We start from the raw sequence: 19346 nt of genomic DNA on the forward strand, positions 1-19346 counted from the left end.
GAATGTTAAGCCACCTTCACATTGAAGCTAAAATTTTGTGTTGGAATCACACTTATGGTTGCCACAACCCTCTTAGTTTTCCACAAAATATATAGCTCGGCTGTGTTGGCCCAGACTCACCTGCCTCCTCTGCCAGCCATTGCCTAGATGGGGTTGAGCAGATGCAGGTTGTCCCATGTACTGACGGACTGTCAGAGGCTGCCCAGAGCCCCGTGCTGAGAAGGATGCTCTCAGGGCTCAATGGGAAATAGCTCCTAGGCCAATTAACCGTGTCTGCTATGGGTGTTGAGAGGAACAGCATATGCCATCCACTCTTGCTCCCCTGGGCCCCGCTCCCCACTTTGCTTATAATCACACAACTTTTATAAAATGATGACAGCCTCCCTCCTCATGCTCAGCCCACACTTAAAATGTCCTCTTTCTTCAGGGCACAAAGCCAACAGGTAGCCATGCAAGTAGCTATGGACCCCACTCTGCCCTGCCTTCCCTACATTTGAGTCTGGTCTGGGAGCTCAGGCCTATGTTCTAGGACCAAAAGGGGTGACTCTCCTGTAGGGAGGCTTTAAGAGGTCCCCTGAGCCTTAGGTTTTTCCTGATCTCACAGATATCTGATTTTTCCCCAACTGGCCATATCACCATTCTCTATTTTACTGGGGTTGAAAGGATCTTCAGGCCACTTCAAACATGAGTAAAGCCATCGATGCCGTGCTCAGTGACCTCAGTCTTCAACTGCTTCTGCCCTAGCCCACATTGTTCTAGCTCCAAAGGCTCCCACTTCAGTCCAGGCACCTTACCCCCCCATCCAGAGAAGTGGTGCTACATCCTGTTCCTCAGACCAGAAGCCTCTGCATCGTCATGGATGCTTTCCTTTCCCTTGCTAACTCATGCCTGGCCAATCCACATTCCATTTGCACCAATGTGGGAAATGACAGGCGCCCACGAGGCTAACATACTTCACATCACCATTCTCAGATTCATAGAGGTGAGCCTGGTGCCTGCAAACTGCCCCCATCCCTCCTCCCTGGGACCTGATGGATTGGCTCAGGGGTCAGCCTGAACCCCAGCTGGACCATGCAGTGTCCCTTCCATGGAAGTGAGAGAGAAGGCTACACAAACTCAAGAGCTGTCATGGCCTTGCTTCCACCCCCCACCTCTCCACTCCCCACACCCCACCTTCCCCACCCCCTAGGCACATGGGGAGGCAGAGGAAGCCAATCTGTAGATACAAAGGAGAATGCAGAAGGTGAAGGAAAGAAAGGAAAGAGGAGAGACAGACGGCCCTGGCAGTAATGCTTCTCTGCCCAGGGTTCTGTCAAACACCACTGTGCCTTAGTAAGAAAGCCCCATTCTGCTTAAATCAGCATTTGGGTATCTCCGATTTAAGCAACTACAAAAATTCTAACCACAAGTTCTCCCAATTCTACAAGAGCGATATGGCTCAATCTGAGAGTTTGTTTCCTTCTGAACTGGCCCCATCCAGGATACTACCCTTCACACTTAGATGGTTGCAGTAGTCGTCTAGTTATCTGGTTTGTCACTTTTATAACATTATTGTTTTTCTAAAATTAATACCCAGGAAATAAACATGAAACATGAATGTAATTTTCCTACTCAAAGACAGTCCAAATTCCCCATACTTATATTCTTAACTCGTTTGCTCACTATTCGAAGTTCTTGTAGATTTCAAAAGCATGCCCAATAGTCACTACTCTTAAAGTAACAAGGAAGGTGATACAGCAGATGCTGCAAACTGGCTCATTCAATGTTCATTCCAGCCCCTTCTAGTACCTTCCAATCCTGAAGAGGCTGGAAAGTAAAAGACTGCATTTCCCAGATTCCCTGCTTCTAGGGTTCTGGGTGCATTTAGTTTCCACCAATCAGTATATATATGAGGATGATATGGAACTGAGTCAGATAGAGAGAGAGAGGTAAGGAGTATGTTTCCTCTCCTGCATTCAGAGAGAAAAAGAATGATGGTTCTGGAAGTTCTCTCAGAGAAGTAAGGAAACCCTTAGTCCATATAGTCTCCCTTCTCATTGGCCCAAATTAGACCATGTAACCATAACTGCATCCATTGCTGTGGTGAGTGGATGATATTATGTCAATTAGTGTAAGCCTGAGGCAGAGGTGTCCCCGCTCCTAGAGCCAAGAGTGGGGACATTTCCCTCACCACACATGTAAGCCTTATAGAAGAGGTGAACACTGAGATATAATCCCAGATGATGACAAATAAAAGAAAGATGTTGGAATGGGAAATACCATGACTGCTTCTTCTCAGCTATAGTCTAGGCCCCTCCAGGGCAAGAATCTAGTCCAGTAGTTCTTCCAAAATGCTTCAGTAATCGTTAATTTCTGTTTCCACTGGGCTTAAAGTGACATTGACTAGCAGGTATCTGTCACTTTGTTTTCCTCTTTAGTTCAAATTGCCTCTCATCTGTGGGGGCTATGAAAAGTGGACAGGGGCGATCTATGAAAGTGTCAGTTAGAACCCAAGTTTGTGAATTCCCTTTGGTGAATAAAGCATCATCTGTATTTTCTATGTTAGTGACAGTCTAGGAGTTGCTGTCTTCAGTGGAGTTAATGTTCCCAGCATATCTCATCATGATGCCAGCTGTGTGCCTTCACTAGAAAATAGAAGTGAATAGGCTCCAGCAGCCCCTACCCTGGGTAAGCTTATACTTTGATGAGGAAGAGAGTCATTTACCAAATAAACACATGTCATTACTTATATGCTAATTGCAAGTGCTCTGAGTGCCAGGAAGGAAAAGCATGGTCACTAGAAACACCTTATGCCTCAGTCTTTCCCTGTGAATATCGTACTTCACTTCCTTGGACCAGCCGCCCCCAACACATATCTACCTTGGGCATCATTTCTGAGGCTGCATGGCCAAGGCCATAAATCTGTGCCCTTGTTTAGCGTGGCATGTCCTCTCCCTCTAATCCAATCTTCCCTCTGTGTGTTCTCGGTGCTCGCTCATTCGGTTTGACAGCTATTTAATAAACCGATCTGCTTGCCTTTGACATGAGGCAGAAGTGGTGGGTGTTGAAGAGCTGCGAGGCCCTCGTGGACAAGGAAGCCCTTTCCCACTCAACACTCTTCCAGCTCAGTACAGATAAATTGTGGAGAACTGGAAATTAACCCAAGCTATCTTCTTTTCTTAAGAAAAAAAAAATCACTGGAGACCCAAGAAGCAGAGCAAGTACCATAAGTGAAAGAGATGGCAGAAGAAATCACATTTCCTGGCTCCCAGGGCAGGGGTGAACCCAGATCAGGAGCCTGGGAGCCTTCCTTCAATCTAGCTTTTATCACTTCAAAGCAGAAGGTCTTAAAGGAATGCCCTTTATGATGGATTCTGTCTTCAAAAACATGAAAGAAAGGGCATATTTTCTTAAGCCCAGTTGCTGGAAGCCAAGCAATTTCTCCGAGGTGCTTGGGTTGCAAATCTCTGTAATCAGGATGCAGTTTAGTGTGGCAGAAAAAGCACTGGTTCCACAGTCAGCAAACCATGCTGGGATTCTGGCTGCCTCTCACAAGCTTTATGACTTTGGGTCATTTTTCTCAGCTCTCTGACCCTCAGTTTCCTTCTTTATAAAATGGGCATGCCATTCACCTCACAGGGTGGTCATTAGGATTAGATGAGAAGGCATACGGGAACACTCATGGTACATAATAGTTGCTCAAAGAATGGTAGCTAATTTTGTTGTTTACTGATCATACTGAAAAAAAAGCAAATCTGCTACCCATTCCATCTCCAAGTAACTATGTATTCCTGTTTGTTATTGGTGTATCATATAGAATATGTTTACTTGCATTGCACTTGCATTGGTGGAGCCCATGATCTATTTCTTCTATGTTTTCAACCTTGATCTTAGCGTGCAATATCATTTCTCACATTCTAATATCTCTTTAAACAAAAAATGGAAGATGTACAAGCCAGGTCTGGGTTATTTTTGAATAGGAACTTTAGACCATTGGCTTAAGAGTATGCAATCTCCCCTGAGAGTGGATGTGTCTCTCTGGCTGGGCCAATCAGAGCAGATGTGGTTTCAAGACTAAATCTAGGTGGGTTCAACAGCTAAAACTGAGAAGAGCCAAGGGGTTTGAGTCCAAGCTGTTCTTCATGGACCAACAATGGTTCAAGGTAGAAAGTGAAGTTTGGGTGACAAAATCCAGGAGCAATGGTTATGCCAACTACCAAGTATGACAATTCCAATTACATGTTCAGGAATTCGGAAAATGATAGTGGGTGGTTCCAGGAGCCCAGAGAGTCTGCAGCAAGCTGGACTAGGTTCAGGGCTCCAATTATTATCTGTTCCTTATACACTGTAATTCTAACAAGTAGGCCACGGTTGTTTTGGAGGCTCCTGGGCATCAATGTCAACTCCTAAGTCAAGACCTTATGTTATCTGATAATTTCTGAAATATCTATATATTATTCTTTCCTCGTTGCATGGTTATCTGAATAAGTAGCCAAAAGGAAGGACTGGAAAAACTGAGTGACTGGGAGAATTACTACCAAGTGACTGGGAAAATTGCTGCTGAATATGAATGCTGTGGCTTTGCAGAATTGTTCTTTCAAGGGACTTGGCCTATATTTCAGTCAATTGTTTCCATGTCTGAGAACAGTCAGGAGTCTTGAATTTTCACTGGGGTTGCTGTCCACAGGCTTCTGACCATTCATCCTTGACTTCTTTTGGTTGCACATATTAAGTAATGCTTTTGTTTGTTGCCCAACTCTGTCAGCCCTAGGAGCACAATATTCTGTCAACTACCTCCATCTCTCCATTGGTCTGTCCTCAAGGCCACCACTCTGCCTTTGCTGCTTATTGCAATAGTTGTGCCCACCTTGCTTCTGATGGTTAAGAGCTGCCACCTGCCCTCTACGATTCTGGGATCTGGTCATCCCCGTTGCTCTCAGGAGCTCAGTTTCATATTCACATCTCCTGTTGGAAGCCCTGGTCCATGAAGACAGTCACCATTGAGCTGCATGACAATTCTAGCACATTCTCTGGGCCCTCCTCCCAAACTTGGTCCGTTGGTAAGTTTCCTGGCCTTATGAAATATACCTGTTCCAGCATACCCAATTCTTCCAGGCTTTTGATTCTTTCCTCCCTATCTGCCACGGCAGTTCTGCAGGTGCTCCTTCACTTAGTGGAGGCCATCACTTTTCTCAAGCTTCCAATAGCCATTCTAGCAACCCATTAGCCCTGACTTCAGGATCCTTGCCCAGGTGTTAAATCCTAGATACTGGAGAGTTCCCCATACTAATACACTCTTCTGTATCCAACTTTATTTCCTCCTCTTTTGATCCTGCACAGGCAGGGCCCATGCACACTTCCCAGGACCCACCAGTACATACTAGCTAGATCCAAGCTTTGACACTTGTTATCGGTCTTATTGCCAGTAAGGGGGACAGTGTGAGAGGCAGTGGGATCCTGAGTGAGGACAAACATTGTTTTGTAATTATTTCACTTGTGCTTTTCGCATGATCTTCAAGCAAGGGGAGGGGTACTATTTTCTAACAAGTAACAGTGAGCCACTTACACCAAGTGGGTTCAGGGTTATTTAGGCACTCAAGATTTTCATAGCAGATATTTCACACCCAATTATCAGGGTTTCTTTCCTTCTGAACCAGAGTTCTGGCCTTTGGGAGGGAGACTTGCTAGGCTGAGAAGTCAAACTTCTCTTAAACCCATTTCTTATGGACTGGTGGTTAATCATCCTGAGCTGGTTATAATCTTCAAAGAATCCATGCATGCAGCAACAGCCACTTGGTGCCACAGTCTTTGTGGTTACAACTTTTCTCATTCCACTCAAGTTCACCAACTAATATGTCCCCATCCACTGATGTCCTAACCACATCCACCACCAGTACAAGTTGTAACCATCACACCACGCAGCCTGCTAAGGACTGTTCATGCTCCACATCCCGCTAAAAACAGGATCTCATTGACAGCCCTGGCTGTTTATCTAGCCTTAAAATCCCATTTTAAATTCCACGTTCTAGGACCAATTGTAGTTCCATCTTCTAGAAACAAATGCTGAAGTGGAAAATTATGTGCAGAAAGTTTACTGTTATATACTCTCAACAATAAACCTGTAAATAAATGAAGAAGGCTGGATTGGAAAGAGGGAGAAGCTAATCCACAATGATGCTGCAGCTGAGGCTTTAGCTAATTCTATGAGGAGCTTTGGAGAAGGAATGGCTCTTTGTAGTGTCTTAAAGTGAGGCAAGCAGGGCAGGTCTTGGAATCTCTGCACTGGACAGTTATTTGTTATGGCCCAGCCCTGGCGAGGGAAATGTCTGGGCAAGGCAGTTCCCTGTGGCCAAGGGCAATGCTCAGTTGGAAATGCAGGTGTGGGTTATCCTAGCAGCTAGGGAATGGGCATGTCAGCCTTGAAGAGGGCAGCCAAGCAGAGCACCACAGTATCCACTTCATCATGTAACCAACATCTCACTTAAAATATAACACATTTCTGTCACCCTAGAAAGTTTCTCAGACCATTTGTCGTCAACCTCCAGCCACCCAACCTCCCACCTCCCTACCACCAAGAGAAAACCACTGTTCTGATTCTATCACAATAGGTGAGTTTTGAAAGTTCTTCAACTTTATATAAATGAAATCACAAAGAAAGTAATCTTTTGTATTTGGGATATATCTTTTTTAGATTTAATCAGACTTTTGTGAATGTCAGTTTTTGAAATTGTTAGTCATATTCCATTGTATGAATGCACCACAAATTGTTAATCTGTTTACCTGTTGATTGACATGTTAGTTATTTTCAGTTTCTTGCTAGTAAGAATAAAACTGTCATAAGCCTTCTTGAACAAATCTTTGTAGGAACAAATGTCTTCATTTCTTTCAGATAAATATCTAGGAATGAATTGGTGGCTCATAGAGAACATGTGTTCTCATTTTTGTTGTTTTATTTCAAGTCACTTTAAACAAAGTGACTTTTTAAAATAAAATTGAATGTGGCCGGGTGTGGTGGCTCACGCCTGTAATCCCAGCACTTTGGGAGGCCCAAGTGGGCAGATCACGAGGTCAGGAAATCAAGACCATCCTGGCTAACACTATGAAACCCCATCTCTACTAAAAATACCAAAAAATTAGCCAGGCGCAGTGGTGGGCACCTGTAGTCCCAGCTACTCAGGAGGCTGAGGCAGGAGAATGGCGTGAACCCGGGAGATGGAGCTTGCAGTGAGCCGAGATCACGCCACTGCACTCCAGCCTGGGCAACAGAGCAAGACTCTGTCTCAAAAAAGAAAAAAAAAATTTAATGCATTATATACACTCTATATAATACACCAATAAACTATTTTATTGAGGTATAGTTGACATGCAACAAATGGCTCATATTTAAAATGAGCATTTTCGTCATCCTCTCCAAGTTCCCTGTATTCTTTGTAATCACTCCTGTCTATATCCCCATCCCCATCCCCCAAGCAACCACTGATCTGTTTTCCCTTACTATAGTTTGTATTTTCTAGAGTCTTAAATAAATGGAATCATATAATATGTACTCTTTTGGGAGGATGTTTTTCTTTTTCATTCAACATAATTTTTCCGAGATTCATTGATGTTGTTGTATGTATCAATAGTTCATTCCTTGGGAATGTGGTGTTTTTTGTTTGTTTGTCTTTTGACAGAGTTTTGCTCTTTTGCCCAGGCTGGAGTGCAGTGGCGTGATCTGGGCTCACTGCGATCTCCACCTCCCAGGTTCAAGCGGTTCTCCTGCTTCAGCCTCCCAAGTAGCTGGGATTATAGGCACCCACCATGCTCGGCTAATTTTTGTATTTTTAGTAGAGACAGGGTTTCGCTATGCTGGGCAGGCTGGTCTCGAACTCCTGACCTCAGGTGATCCACCCATCTCAGCCTCCCAGGGAATGTGTATTCTTAACAGTTAAAGAACTGATCAACAGTCATCCAAAGTAATTGTCCCCTTTTGCACTCCCACCAGTAATATATGAGAGCTCAATTTGTCTACATCCAGTTGACACACTTTTGGTATCGTCAGTCTTTGTAATTACAGCCATCTTAGTGATTGTAAAGTGATAACACACTGTAGTTTCTCATTTGAATTTTCCTGATGAATAATGAAGAGTTTGCATGTGTTCCTAGACAATTTGTGTGTTTGGAAAATGTCTATTCAAGTCTTTAGCTTTTTTATTGTATTGTTTGTCTTTTTATTATGATTTGTTGGTAGTTCTTAATACACAAGCATACCTCAGAGATAGTGGGTTTGGTTCCAGATCACCACAATAATGCAAATATCATAATAAAGCAAGTCACACAAATTTCTTGGTTTTCCAGTGCATATAAAAGTTATGTTTACATTGTAGTCTACTAAATGTGCAACAGCATTCTCTAACAAAACAATTTACATACCTTAATTTAAAAATACTTTATTGCTAAGAAATGCTAACAATCATCTGAGGCTTCAGTTAGTTGTAATCTTTTTTATTTTTGCTTTTATTATTTTAAATTGACATGAAACAATTGTACATATTTATAGGGTATAGTGTAATATTTTAGTACATATATACAATGTATTATGATCAACCAGAGTAATTAGCTTACCAACCACCTCAAACATTTGAGTCATAATCTTTCTGCTGGTGGAGGGTCTTGCCTCAATATTGATAGCTACTGACTGATCAAGTGACTGTGGCAACTCCTAAAAATAAGAGAGTAAAGTTTGCTGCATTGATTGACTGATTTCCCGTTCATGAAAAATTTCTCTGTAACATAAGATGCTGTTTGGTAGCACTTCACCCACAGTAGAACTTCCATCTAAACTACAGTTAATCCTTTCAAAGTCTGCCACAGCCTTACCAACTTAGTTTTGCATTTTAAATTATTTGTCGTCATTTTAACAATGTTCACAGAATCTTCATCAGGAGTGGATTCCACATCAAGAAACTACTTTCTTTGCTCATCCATAAGAAGCAACTCCTCATCTGTTCAAGTTTTATCCTGAGACTGCAGCAATTCAGTCACATTTTTAGGCGCCATTTCTTGCTCTAGTTCTCTTGCTAGTTCCACCACATCTGCAGTTCCTTCCTCCATTTAAGTCTTGATCCCCTCAAAATCATCCATGAGGGCTGGAATCAACTTCTTCTAAACTCCTGTTAATATTTGTGATGGTTAATATTAGGAGTCAACTTGATTAGACTGAAGGATGCCTAGATAGCTGGTAAGGTATTGTTTCTGGGTGTGTCTATCAGGGTGTTGACAGAGGAGACTGACATTTGAGTCAGTGGACTGTGAAAGGAAGACCCGCCCTCAATGTGGGTGGGCCCCATCCAATCAGCTGCCATTGCAGCTAGAACAAAACAGGCAGAAGGTGGGATGAGCTGGCTTGCTGAGTTCTGGCTTTCATCTTTCTCCCATGCCTGATGCCTCCTCCCATTACTCCTATCTTTGGACATCAGATTCCAGGTTCTTTGGCCTTTGGACTCTTGGATTTAAACTAGTGGTTTGCTGGGGGCTCTCAAACCTTCAGCCACAGACTGAAGGCTGCACTGTTGACTTCCCTGCTTTTGAGGCTTTTGGACTCAGATTGAGACACTATTGGCTTCTCTCTTCCCCAGCTTGCAGATGACCTATCGTGGGACTTCAGCTTGTGATCGTGTGACCCACCTCTCCTTAATAAGCTCCCTTATATATAGACATATATCCTACCAGTTCTATCCCTCTGGCGAACTCTAATACGATGTTGATATTTTGACCTCTTCCCCATGAATCACAAATATTCATGAATCACAAATATTCTTAATAGTATCTAGAATGGTCAATCTTTTCCAGAAGGTTTTCAATTTACTTTGCCAGATCCATCAGAAGAAATCACTCTCTATGGCAACTAGAGCCTTACAAAATGTATTTCTTAAATAATAAAACTTGACAGTCAAAATATCTCCTTGGTCCATGGGTTCATTAGTTGCAGATGGATGTTGTGTTAGCAGGTGTGAAAACAACCTTAAAGTCCTTGTACATCGTCATCAGAACTCTTGGGTGGCCAAGTACATTGTCAATGAGCAGTAAGATTTTGAAAGGAATCTTTTTTTCTGAACCATAGGTCTCAACAGTGGGCCTAAAATTCAATTATCTATGAACAAATGTGCTATGAACAGATGTGCTGTCATCCAGACTTTGCTATGCCATTTCTGGAGCCCAGGCACAACAGATTTAGCATCATTCTTAAGGGCTCTAGGATTTTCAGCGTGATAAACGAGCACTGGCTTGAACTTAAAATCAACAGCTGCATTAGCTTCTAAGAAGAGAGTCAGCCTGTCCTTTGCAGCTTTGAAGCCAGGCATTGACTTATCTTCTCTAGCTATGAAAGTCCTAGCTGGCATCTTTTTCTAATATAAAGCTGCTTTGTCTATATCAAGAACTTGTTGTTTAGTGTATTTACCTTCATCAATGATCTTAGCTAGATCTTCTGGATAACTTGTTACAAATTCTACATTAGTACTTGCTACTTCACCTTGCACTTTTATGTTACAGAGATGGCTTCTTTCCTTAAACCTCATGAACCAATCAACCTCTGCTAGCTTCCAACTTCTGCAGGTTCCTCACCTCTCTTGGCCTTCATAGAAGTGATGAGAGTTAGGGCCTTGCTCTGGATCAGGCTTTGGCTAAACGGAATGTTGTGGCTGGTTTGATCTGCTATCCAAATCACTCAAACGTTCTCTATGTCAACAATAAGGCTGTTTCACTTCCTTTTCATGTGTTCACTAGAGTAGACCTTTTAATTTACTTCAATAGCTTTTCCTTTGTATTCAGAACTTGGCTAACTGTTTGGCACAAGAGGCCTATAGCTCTGAGCCTATCTTAGCTTTTGAGATGCCTTCCTCCCTAAGTTTAACCATTTCTAGCTTTTGATTGAAAGTGAGAGATGTGCAACTCTTGACTTTGAACACTTAGAGGCCATTGTAGAGTTATTAACGGACCTAATTTCAAAATTTTGTGTCTAGGGAATAGAGAGGCCAGAAGGGGGGGTGGGGAAGGAGAGAGAGAAAGAGAGAGAGAGAGAGAGATGGGGAAACATCTGGTTGGTGGAGAAGTCAGAACACACACAACATTTATCAATTAAGTTTGCCATCTTATTTGGGCACAGTCTGTGGCACCCCAAAGCAATTAGAATGGTAACATCAAATATCATTGATCACATAGCACCAGACACGTATAATAACAATGAAGAAGTATGAGATACTGCAGGAATTGCACAAAATGAGCGCATGCTGTTGGAAGCATGGTGCCAATAGACTAGCTCGATTCAGGGTTGCCACAAACTTTCAATATGTAAAAATCACAATATCTATGAAATGGAATGGAGCAAAGTGCACTGAAACAAGGTATGCCTGTATTCTGGATGCAAGTCCTTTATTAAGCATACACATTGGGATATTCATTTCAGTCTTTGGCTTTCATTTCATGTTTTCAATGGTGTCTTTTAATGAGCAAAATCTTTTAATTTTGATGAAGTCCAATTTATTATTTTTATTCTTTTATGGTTAGTGTTTTAGTGTCCTGTCTGTGGAATCTCTGCTCATCCCCAGGTTGTGCAAGTATTCTTTATTTTCTTCCAGAAGTTTTATTGAATTAGCTTTTAAGTCAAGTCACTCTTAATGCCACATACGGCTATTCAAACATAAGAAATCTTTGGTAAACGTGACCAAGCAGTGGAGTACAGAAAATGCGAAGCAAGTGGCATTGGGCAGGGGCCTTGAGGACCACAATAGCAATGTGGTACCCAGCCCGGACAATCAAAGTCTCCCAAGTGCCAGGGAAACGTCCTCCTCTGCAGCTGTAAACTTGAAGCTTCTCTTCTCCATTAGAGCCAGGAAGGCCAGCTTTGCCTTTTAAAAAGGGGACCTGCAAATGGAATTCACACAGTGCCATGACCCTTGATGTGCAGTGTGGCAGGCTATGGCAGGCCAATTTGCTTCCACAAGCACAACACACATTCACAGCTGAGAGCTTTCCTTTCCTGCCCTTTCACACTCGCCGCTTCCAGCAAGGCCTCAGCCTCCTCTTCCTGACAATGTTTTGATATGTTGGGCTGAGCCTCTACAAGGTCTCCAGCTCATTTTTGGCTTCTGAACACACTTCTTTGGTCTTGTTTTCAAGGAGGTCAGCTTCAATTCTCTGTGACTCTGGCTTCACTCATTCTCACTTTTCAAGATTGAATCCAGGAGGCTGGCTACTGACTCTGTAGCTCCGTGTCCTGTGGCCTCCAACCCCCTGAAGCTCTTCACTTGACTTTTATATCTAGATCCCTTTCAGGATAAGATGAGGAAAGCCTGTACCCTGGAAATTGCCAGCCCCGTCTAAACTCTATTTACAAAAAATCGGCCCAGCCCTCAGTCCTTTGCTGCCTGGGCCATGATTTGTACCTTGTGATACCTGAGTCACAGATGATTGGGTCCATGAAAGTCACATGACCAAAGATCACATGATCTGGGAGCACCAATAAGAGGCTAGACAGCAATCTTCCATTGGCCCAATGAAAAGGTAAGGTCCTCGTATGATCAAATTATTTCCCTTGAGAATTTGAACTAAAATACCTGGAAAGAATTTGCCAAAATGCAGTTGGAGGGGAGGCAACATATAGCAAGAAACAGGTTAGGTGGCTGGAAAGTGCCAAGTGTAAGTCTAAGCAATAGAGGATCAGAGACACTGAGCAAACAGAGGAAGCTGCAAGGTAGAAAGAACAGAGCACGGAGCAGATAGAGTCAGAGGTACCAGGAGAAGATGCTGGTCTTATATATGCCTCCGACCCCAGATCCCACAAGCAGCCTTCTGCCCTGTTGTGTTCCTACTGTCAGCCTTCACAGCTATCAGGTATCTCTGTTTTCATCACCAAACAAGTTTGACAGAAACAGGAAGAGAAGAGGGGTGAGGCAGTGAAGAAAAACAAAATGAATCTAAGTAAAGTGAAGATGGTGGTTACTGATCACTCCCCAGCATAAACATTTGGGGACATGTTTAACATGACCTCACTCCATTTCCAGCAACACCCTTTCATTCCAACTTGCCTGTGAAGGTCAGTGAGGAGACGCCCACTAGACCTGTGAGGAAGGTAAATGCATTTTTGATGAGCTGGAAAATCTGTGTCATTGACGAGTGGCTCCTGCTTTATCCATTTTTTGGATATTTTAAAACCAAATCTTTTAAGTGCTTACTTCAAGGAGTGGAGTCCGGTTGGGCAATAAGAATTCAGAGGAACTGAATTGTGGCTTTTGAAAATCGCTGTCTGGCTGCGATTATTGGACACTCTGTAGCATCTTTGCAAAATTCTGCAGTGTCAATCCTGAGAGTAAAGTGCTTTTTGTAAAAACCACATATTAAGGGAGTGACATTCTGATAAAGGCAGTGGTCACTTTATGCCCACAGAGCAACACCCACAGAAGATGGGTATTTTCTAGATTGTGCTAAAGGAATACAGATCACAGCTACATGGTTTGGATGTAGTCAGCATTCCCACTCAGTTATGTGCACGAGCCAACCACAGGGATGAAGTCAGTGAAGTTTATCACACACACACACACATACACACTCACCCTCTCCTTGAAAATAGAGGACAGATCAGAAAGGCTCAGCAACAACTAGTTCATGGGAATTAGTTATTCAGCAAAAAGCTTACCACTTACTATGGCTACCTCAGCTGGCAGTAAGAAAAATCACAGCAGCAATGAGCAAGGAGTATTCTATCCTGTCTAAGATACTTCATTTCCTTAGTATAGGACTAAATGAGGAGAAAGGCTTCAAAGTTAAAGTAAAGGATGGCATTTGAAAGCACAGGTAGATAACTGAGACTCACAGAATCTTCTTCCTGGGTGTGAAAAGTATCCCATACTCAAAGAAAGTTTGAGCTGGAAGAAACTTAAGCAAACCTAGTCCAAGTCCCTTGCTTAACAGGTAAGGAAGATGAGACACAGAGACCTTTGTGCAAAAGTAATCATTGGTTCTAAGTTTTGGGGCAGAGATTATAGATAATGGCATTCTGTATAGCACTGAACACATCAAGACAACTACTGTGATAAAAATCACAAAACATAGGTAAAGAGCACAGAGGCCCAAGTCAAGATTGAATGTCAGCTAGTGGCTCCCAGCTGAACATAATTAAAATGTTTGTTTATTGTGCTTCTGTTTGAAAGTCGATATCCCAAACTAGTTTTTGTGTGTTCAAAGTGTGTGGAACAGTCAGCAACATTTGTGTCATGGGAAATGTCTCAGCAATGTAGAATCTTGGACCCCAGCCTTGACCTGCTGTCTCACAGGCAGGTCCCCAGGTGATGTGTGCACAGGATAATTTGAGCATCCCTGTGTATTCAGTTTTTAGAGCTGCTCTAACAAATTACCACAAACTTCAGTGGCTTAAAACAACAGAAATTTATTCCTTTAGTCTGAAATGAGGGTGTCAGCTTTGTCACACTCACTCTGAAGGCTCTAGGGTAAGGGTCCCCAACCCCCAAGCCACAGACTGGTCTGTGGACTGTTAGAAACTGGGGCACACAGCAGGAGATGAGCAGCAGGTGAGGGAGCATTACTGCCCGAGGTCCGCTTCCTGTCAGATCAGCAGGGGCATTAGATTCTCACAGGAGCACCAACCCTATTGTGAACTGCACATGTGAGGAATCTAGGCTGCGTGCTCCTTATGAGAATCTAATGCCTGATGATCTGTCACTGTCTCCCATCCCCCACAGAGATGAGACTCTCTAGTTGCAGGAAAACAAGCTCAGGACTCCCACTGATTCTACATTATGGTGAGTTGTATAATTGTATAATTATTTCATTATATATCACAATTTAATAGTAGAAATAAAGTTCACAATAAATGTAATGCATTTGAATCATCCCAAAACTATCCTCCCACAACTCCTGGGTCTGTGGAAAAATTATCTTCCCTGAAAGCAGTCACTGGTGCCAAAATGTTTGGGGACTACTGCTCTAAGCAACAATTCTTCCTTACCTCTTCCACCTTCTGGTGGCTCCAGCAGTTCCTCAGTTTGGGCTGCATTTTTCCAATCTCTGTATCCATTCTCACTTGGCCTTCTCTGTGTCTCAAGTCTCCCTCTGCCTTTTGGACTCTTGTCATTGGATTTAAGGCCTTCCTGGATTATCCAGGATGATCTTATTTTGAGATCCTTAATCACATCTGCAAAGACCCTTTTTCCAAATTAGGGGACATGCATAGGTTCTAGGTGGACATATGTTTTGGGGAGCCACCATTGAATTCACTACGGCATTATAGGGGTCAGTGAGGTACACAGTCTCTAAGATTCAAGGGCCTGTTACAGGGAAAGAGAAAGGACTAGATGTCACATTGTGGGAGATGAAGTTCTGCTCTTAAGCTTCCCCTACTTGTTTTAACTCATTCAGCAAAGTCTTCATGGCCTTTAATTGTGGGAGAAAAAGAGTGGAGACGGAAAAGGCCAGAGAAATTCTTTTGCAGAAGCCTCCCTGGGTCCTCATTGGAAGAAGTGCACAGAAGACAGTAAATTAATTCAGCTTATCCTGAAAAGCACTGTTCTCTGGCCACGAGATTAAAACCACACAAGCATTAGAAGTTGGTCTAAAACATATCTCTTTTCTGTCAGCAAAACATTCTCCCTTGCCTTCTCTGTCTAGGGACCCCCTCTTCCTCCCAGCCCTTGCCTCCCCACTGCTGGGTGCTCAGCCACTCCTAGCTGGGGTCAGCTTCAGCCTGGGAGCATATCCTGCAGAAGAGCCTCTTCTGGCTTCCTCCTCATCCCCACGTCTAAGGGCCCGGCCTGTCAGGCTGTCTGGACGCAGGTCTCTGTGCTAATTAGGAGCATTATCACTTTGCCAAGAACACAGACCCAAGAAAAAGCCTCTGTGAAATGTCCTGGACATCAGCGATCCCGACTGCAGGTGGCTGAACTCTGGCATCTGCCTGACAGCACGCCGCCTTGGTGCTAGCAAGACCTGAAAGCTACGGAGTTGTCCCAGTGCTGGGGAAAGGACTGCATCTCCCTTCAGAATTGCATGAACCAGTCAAAGGTTGATAAAACCCATATAACATAGGTATACATATTTTTGATTGTGGTAACATATACATAAAATAAAATTCACCATCTTAACTTTCTTTCTTTCTTTCTTTCTTTCTTTCTTTCTTTCTTTCTTTCTTTCTTTCTTTCTTTCTTTCTTTCTTTCTTTCTTTCTTTCTTGAGATGGAGCTTCATTCTTCTTGCCCAGGTTGGGGTGCAATGGTGCAATCTCGGCTCACTGCAACAATCATCTCCCAGGTACAAGTGATTCTCCTGCCTCAGCCTCCCAAGTAGCTGGGATTATAGGCTCCTGCCACCACGCTCAGCTGATTTTTTTGTATTTTTAGTAGAGATGGGGTTTCGCCATGTTGGCCAGGCTGGTCTCAAACTCCTGACCTCAGGTGATCCGCTTGCCTCTGCTTCCCAAAGTTCTGGGATTACAGGCATGAGCCACTGTGCCCGGCCCCATCTTAACCATTTTTAAGTGTGCAGTGGCATGAAGTATATACCTACATTCTGTTGTGCAACCACCACCAGCATCCATTGCCAGAACTTTGTCACCTTCCCTAATGGACACGCCATACCTACTAAACATAACTTCCCATTCCCTTCTCCCCCCAGCCCCTGGCAACCACCGTTCAGTGTTCCATCTCTATGGGTTTGACTAAGTAACTCATGTAAATGCAATCATGTAGTATTTGTCTCTTTTGTGTCTGGCTTGTTTTACTTAGCATGATGTCCTCGAGGTTTACGTTCTAGCATGTGTCACAATTACTCTCTGTTTTTAAGGCTGAATAATACTCAGTTATATGTATAGGCCATATTTTGTTCATCCATTCATCCATTGGTGGACACTTAGATTGCTTAGGGCAAGGATTCTGTAAAATAAATATTTACTTTAAATTCTGAAGTCCCTTTAGCAGGAGGAAGGAAAAGTCTAAAAGGCCTAAAACTGAGCATTGAACAAAAATAAGCCCATCTTTGACATCCACTGAGAACAACTTGCCAAATTTGGAAAAGGAAAAAAGAAATCACCTTCCTTTTTAACTCTTGCAGAAAGCCCCGGGCTTTTCTAGAATGAAAGGAAATCTGGGCACCCTGGGAAACTCAGTAGTTTGGTTGGCTGAGTTATGCCATTTGTCCAAAGAGTTAAATGATTCTCAGAGTTAAAAGGCAATAAACTGCATTTGCCATTCAAATGAGACTGGATTATTTGGATGGAGTTTTGAGAATTTTGAAGTGTGCCTCAAGGTCTTGGTACAGTTCTATAGAGATGACGGGGTAGGGTAGGGCAGGGGTTTTCTTGAGTTACTGATTCCCTGAAGTTGGGTCCTCCGTGAAGGGACCTCTGATGCCTGGTCATCCCAGGCACATAATTTTAAAAACACTGATTTGAGTATGAAGTGGAAAGTATACTGCCCCTACTATTGGATACCTTGAAAGTTGCTTTAAAATTATTTTCTTAATAAAGTCTTATTTACTTCATTATTTTTCTTGCTTTTGTTAAAACTATCAATATGTTTTGAAAATACTGGGTTGCTGAAATTCTCGTTGATTAGATAATGGGTGAAAGGGATGCTGTTGTGCAAAGAGAACAAGAGATGTCTTTCATTTAAGAAAAAAGAAAATTATACATTGTATTTATTTTTCCAGTGGATAGTTTCTACTGCTCAATTTTATTATTAAAAAAATATGTGAAAAGGAAGGCTCATAAATGCTAGGACAAATAGTAACTCAAGTAATGGGGATTCCCCAGGGGGCGATTGGCTGCATTCCATCTTGGTGAGAGAGAGACCTGTGGGATACCATAAGCAAGGGAGGCGTGACTTCTGAGTGGCCAGTGTGAGTGGTCAGGAGGGTATTGCGTCTCAGACTGATGGGCCCTGGGAATACTAAACCAGTGCCTTAGCATGCCCGTGAGCCTAACTACCCACAGTGGAGCACAAAGCTGGGAAATACAGCCTCCCCACCCCGTCGATCATGTTGTGCTAAATGCACAACCAGACAAACTTAGGCAGTGTAGTCTGCAGGATCCAGAACCTTCTAGGATTTAGATTCCTACAGCTCCATGTAACCTCCCTTCTTCTATTTCCTCACCTATAAAATAGATATACATATGCTTACCACCCACCCTGGTAAATGAACCCAGATTTCCAAGGGCTTGGCACTTTCTACAAACACCAAAGTACCTAATGACTCTGCCAGCTCTGCACTGAAAAGAAAAATCATTGATGTTATGAAATGATTCCTGAGGCACTTGAAGTGGCAGTCTGTCTGCAAAGATCAAAGGGCACTTGGGGCCTCCAAACAACATTATGACCATTTCAGCTGGGCCCCAATTGTCTCTTTTAAAGTGAGCTGCCTGGGACCCAGTAGTATCCAGTGGCTAACAGCACTGAAGCCAGGAGCTGAGGCTGTTAGCACCTATTTTCCGCCTTCAAAATAAACCAGAAAACTCACGTTCCAGCATGGAATTTTACATAGAGGGTGAATAGTTGGTGATCTTGCTGGTGGTCGCCTTGAGTTATCAAGTTCCAAAATAAAGGAAGCAGGACAGGAAGGTAAATATTAATCTTGGGAACCTAATCTGAAGACTGCTGATTCTTTCTTCCAAGGGGAATGGAAAGGCATTTCTACCTATGTCTGTCTCCCCAGGGTTCAGGTTTCTCAAGAAAAATAAAAACCAGAAAGAAGAGTGTCCAAGCTTCAGCGATGGAGGAATGGAACTACTGTCCTGCAATTGTATTTACACCGTGGACTCACCGGCTACCAGTGTTTTTCTCTCTGTGACTGGTAGAGAGGCTTAAATAAGGTCCCATCATTTGTATTTGTAATTTTTACTTTGCTTATGTATTCCTTTCACAGTAACGACCCCAGTCCATTCTCACATCATTGCTACTTGCTAGAAATAATAATGATAATAATGACATTTATGGCTACCACTTATAGCCCTATTCCTGTCACCTTCCTACAGGCAGTACAAGCATCATCTTGCCAAAGTACATGAGCTAGACCCAGACTGCCTGCTCCACACTGTGGAATCTGAACCACCTTAGCAAGATTATCATGTGAGTCAACATTGGAAAAAACGTGCCAGCGTGTTTAACGGCATAATAGTCTGAGTGTTAACTCAGACTGAGTTAGTCTGATAACTGTCTGATAACTGATAATAGTCTGAGTGTTAACTCTTGGAAAACTTCAATCCACAAAGGGAGTGGCCTTTTGGATGGCATATTATAAAATAACTCCACACTAGAGTAGCCAATCTGACACTGCTGCCAGCCTCTGTCACCCACCACCAACACGCACACCATTGTGTTCTCG

Source organism: Macaca mulatta, chromosome 3 (genome assembly GCF_049350105.2).
Source record: "Macaca mulatta isolate MMU2019108-1 chromosome 3, T2T-MMU8v2.0, whole genome shotgun sequence".
Classification (NCBI taxonomy): Eukaryota; Metazoa; Chordata; class Mammalia; order Primates; family Cercopithecidae; genus Macaca; species Macaca mulatta.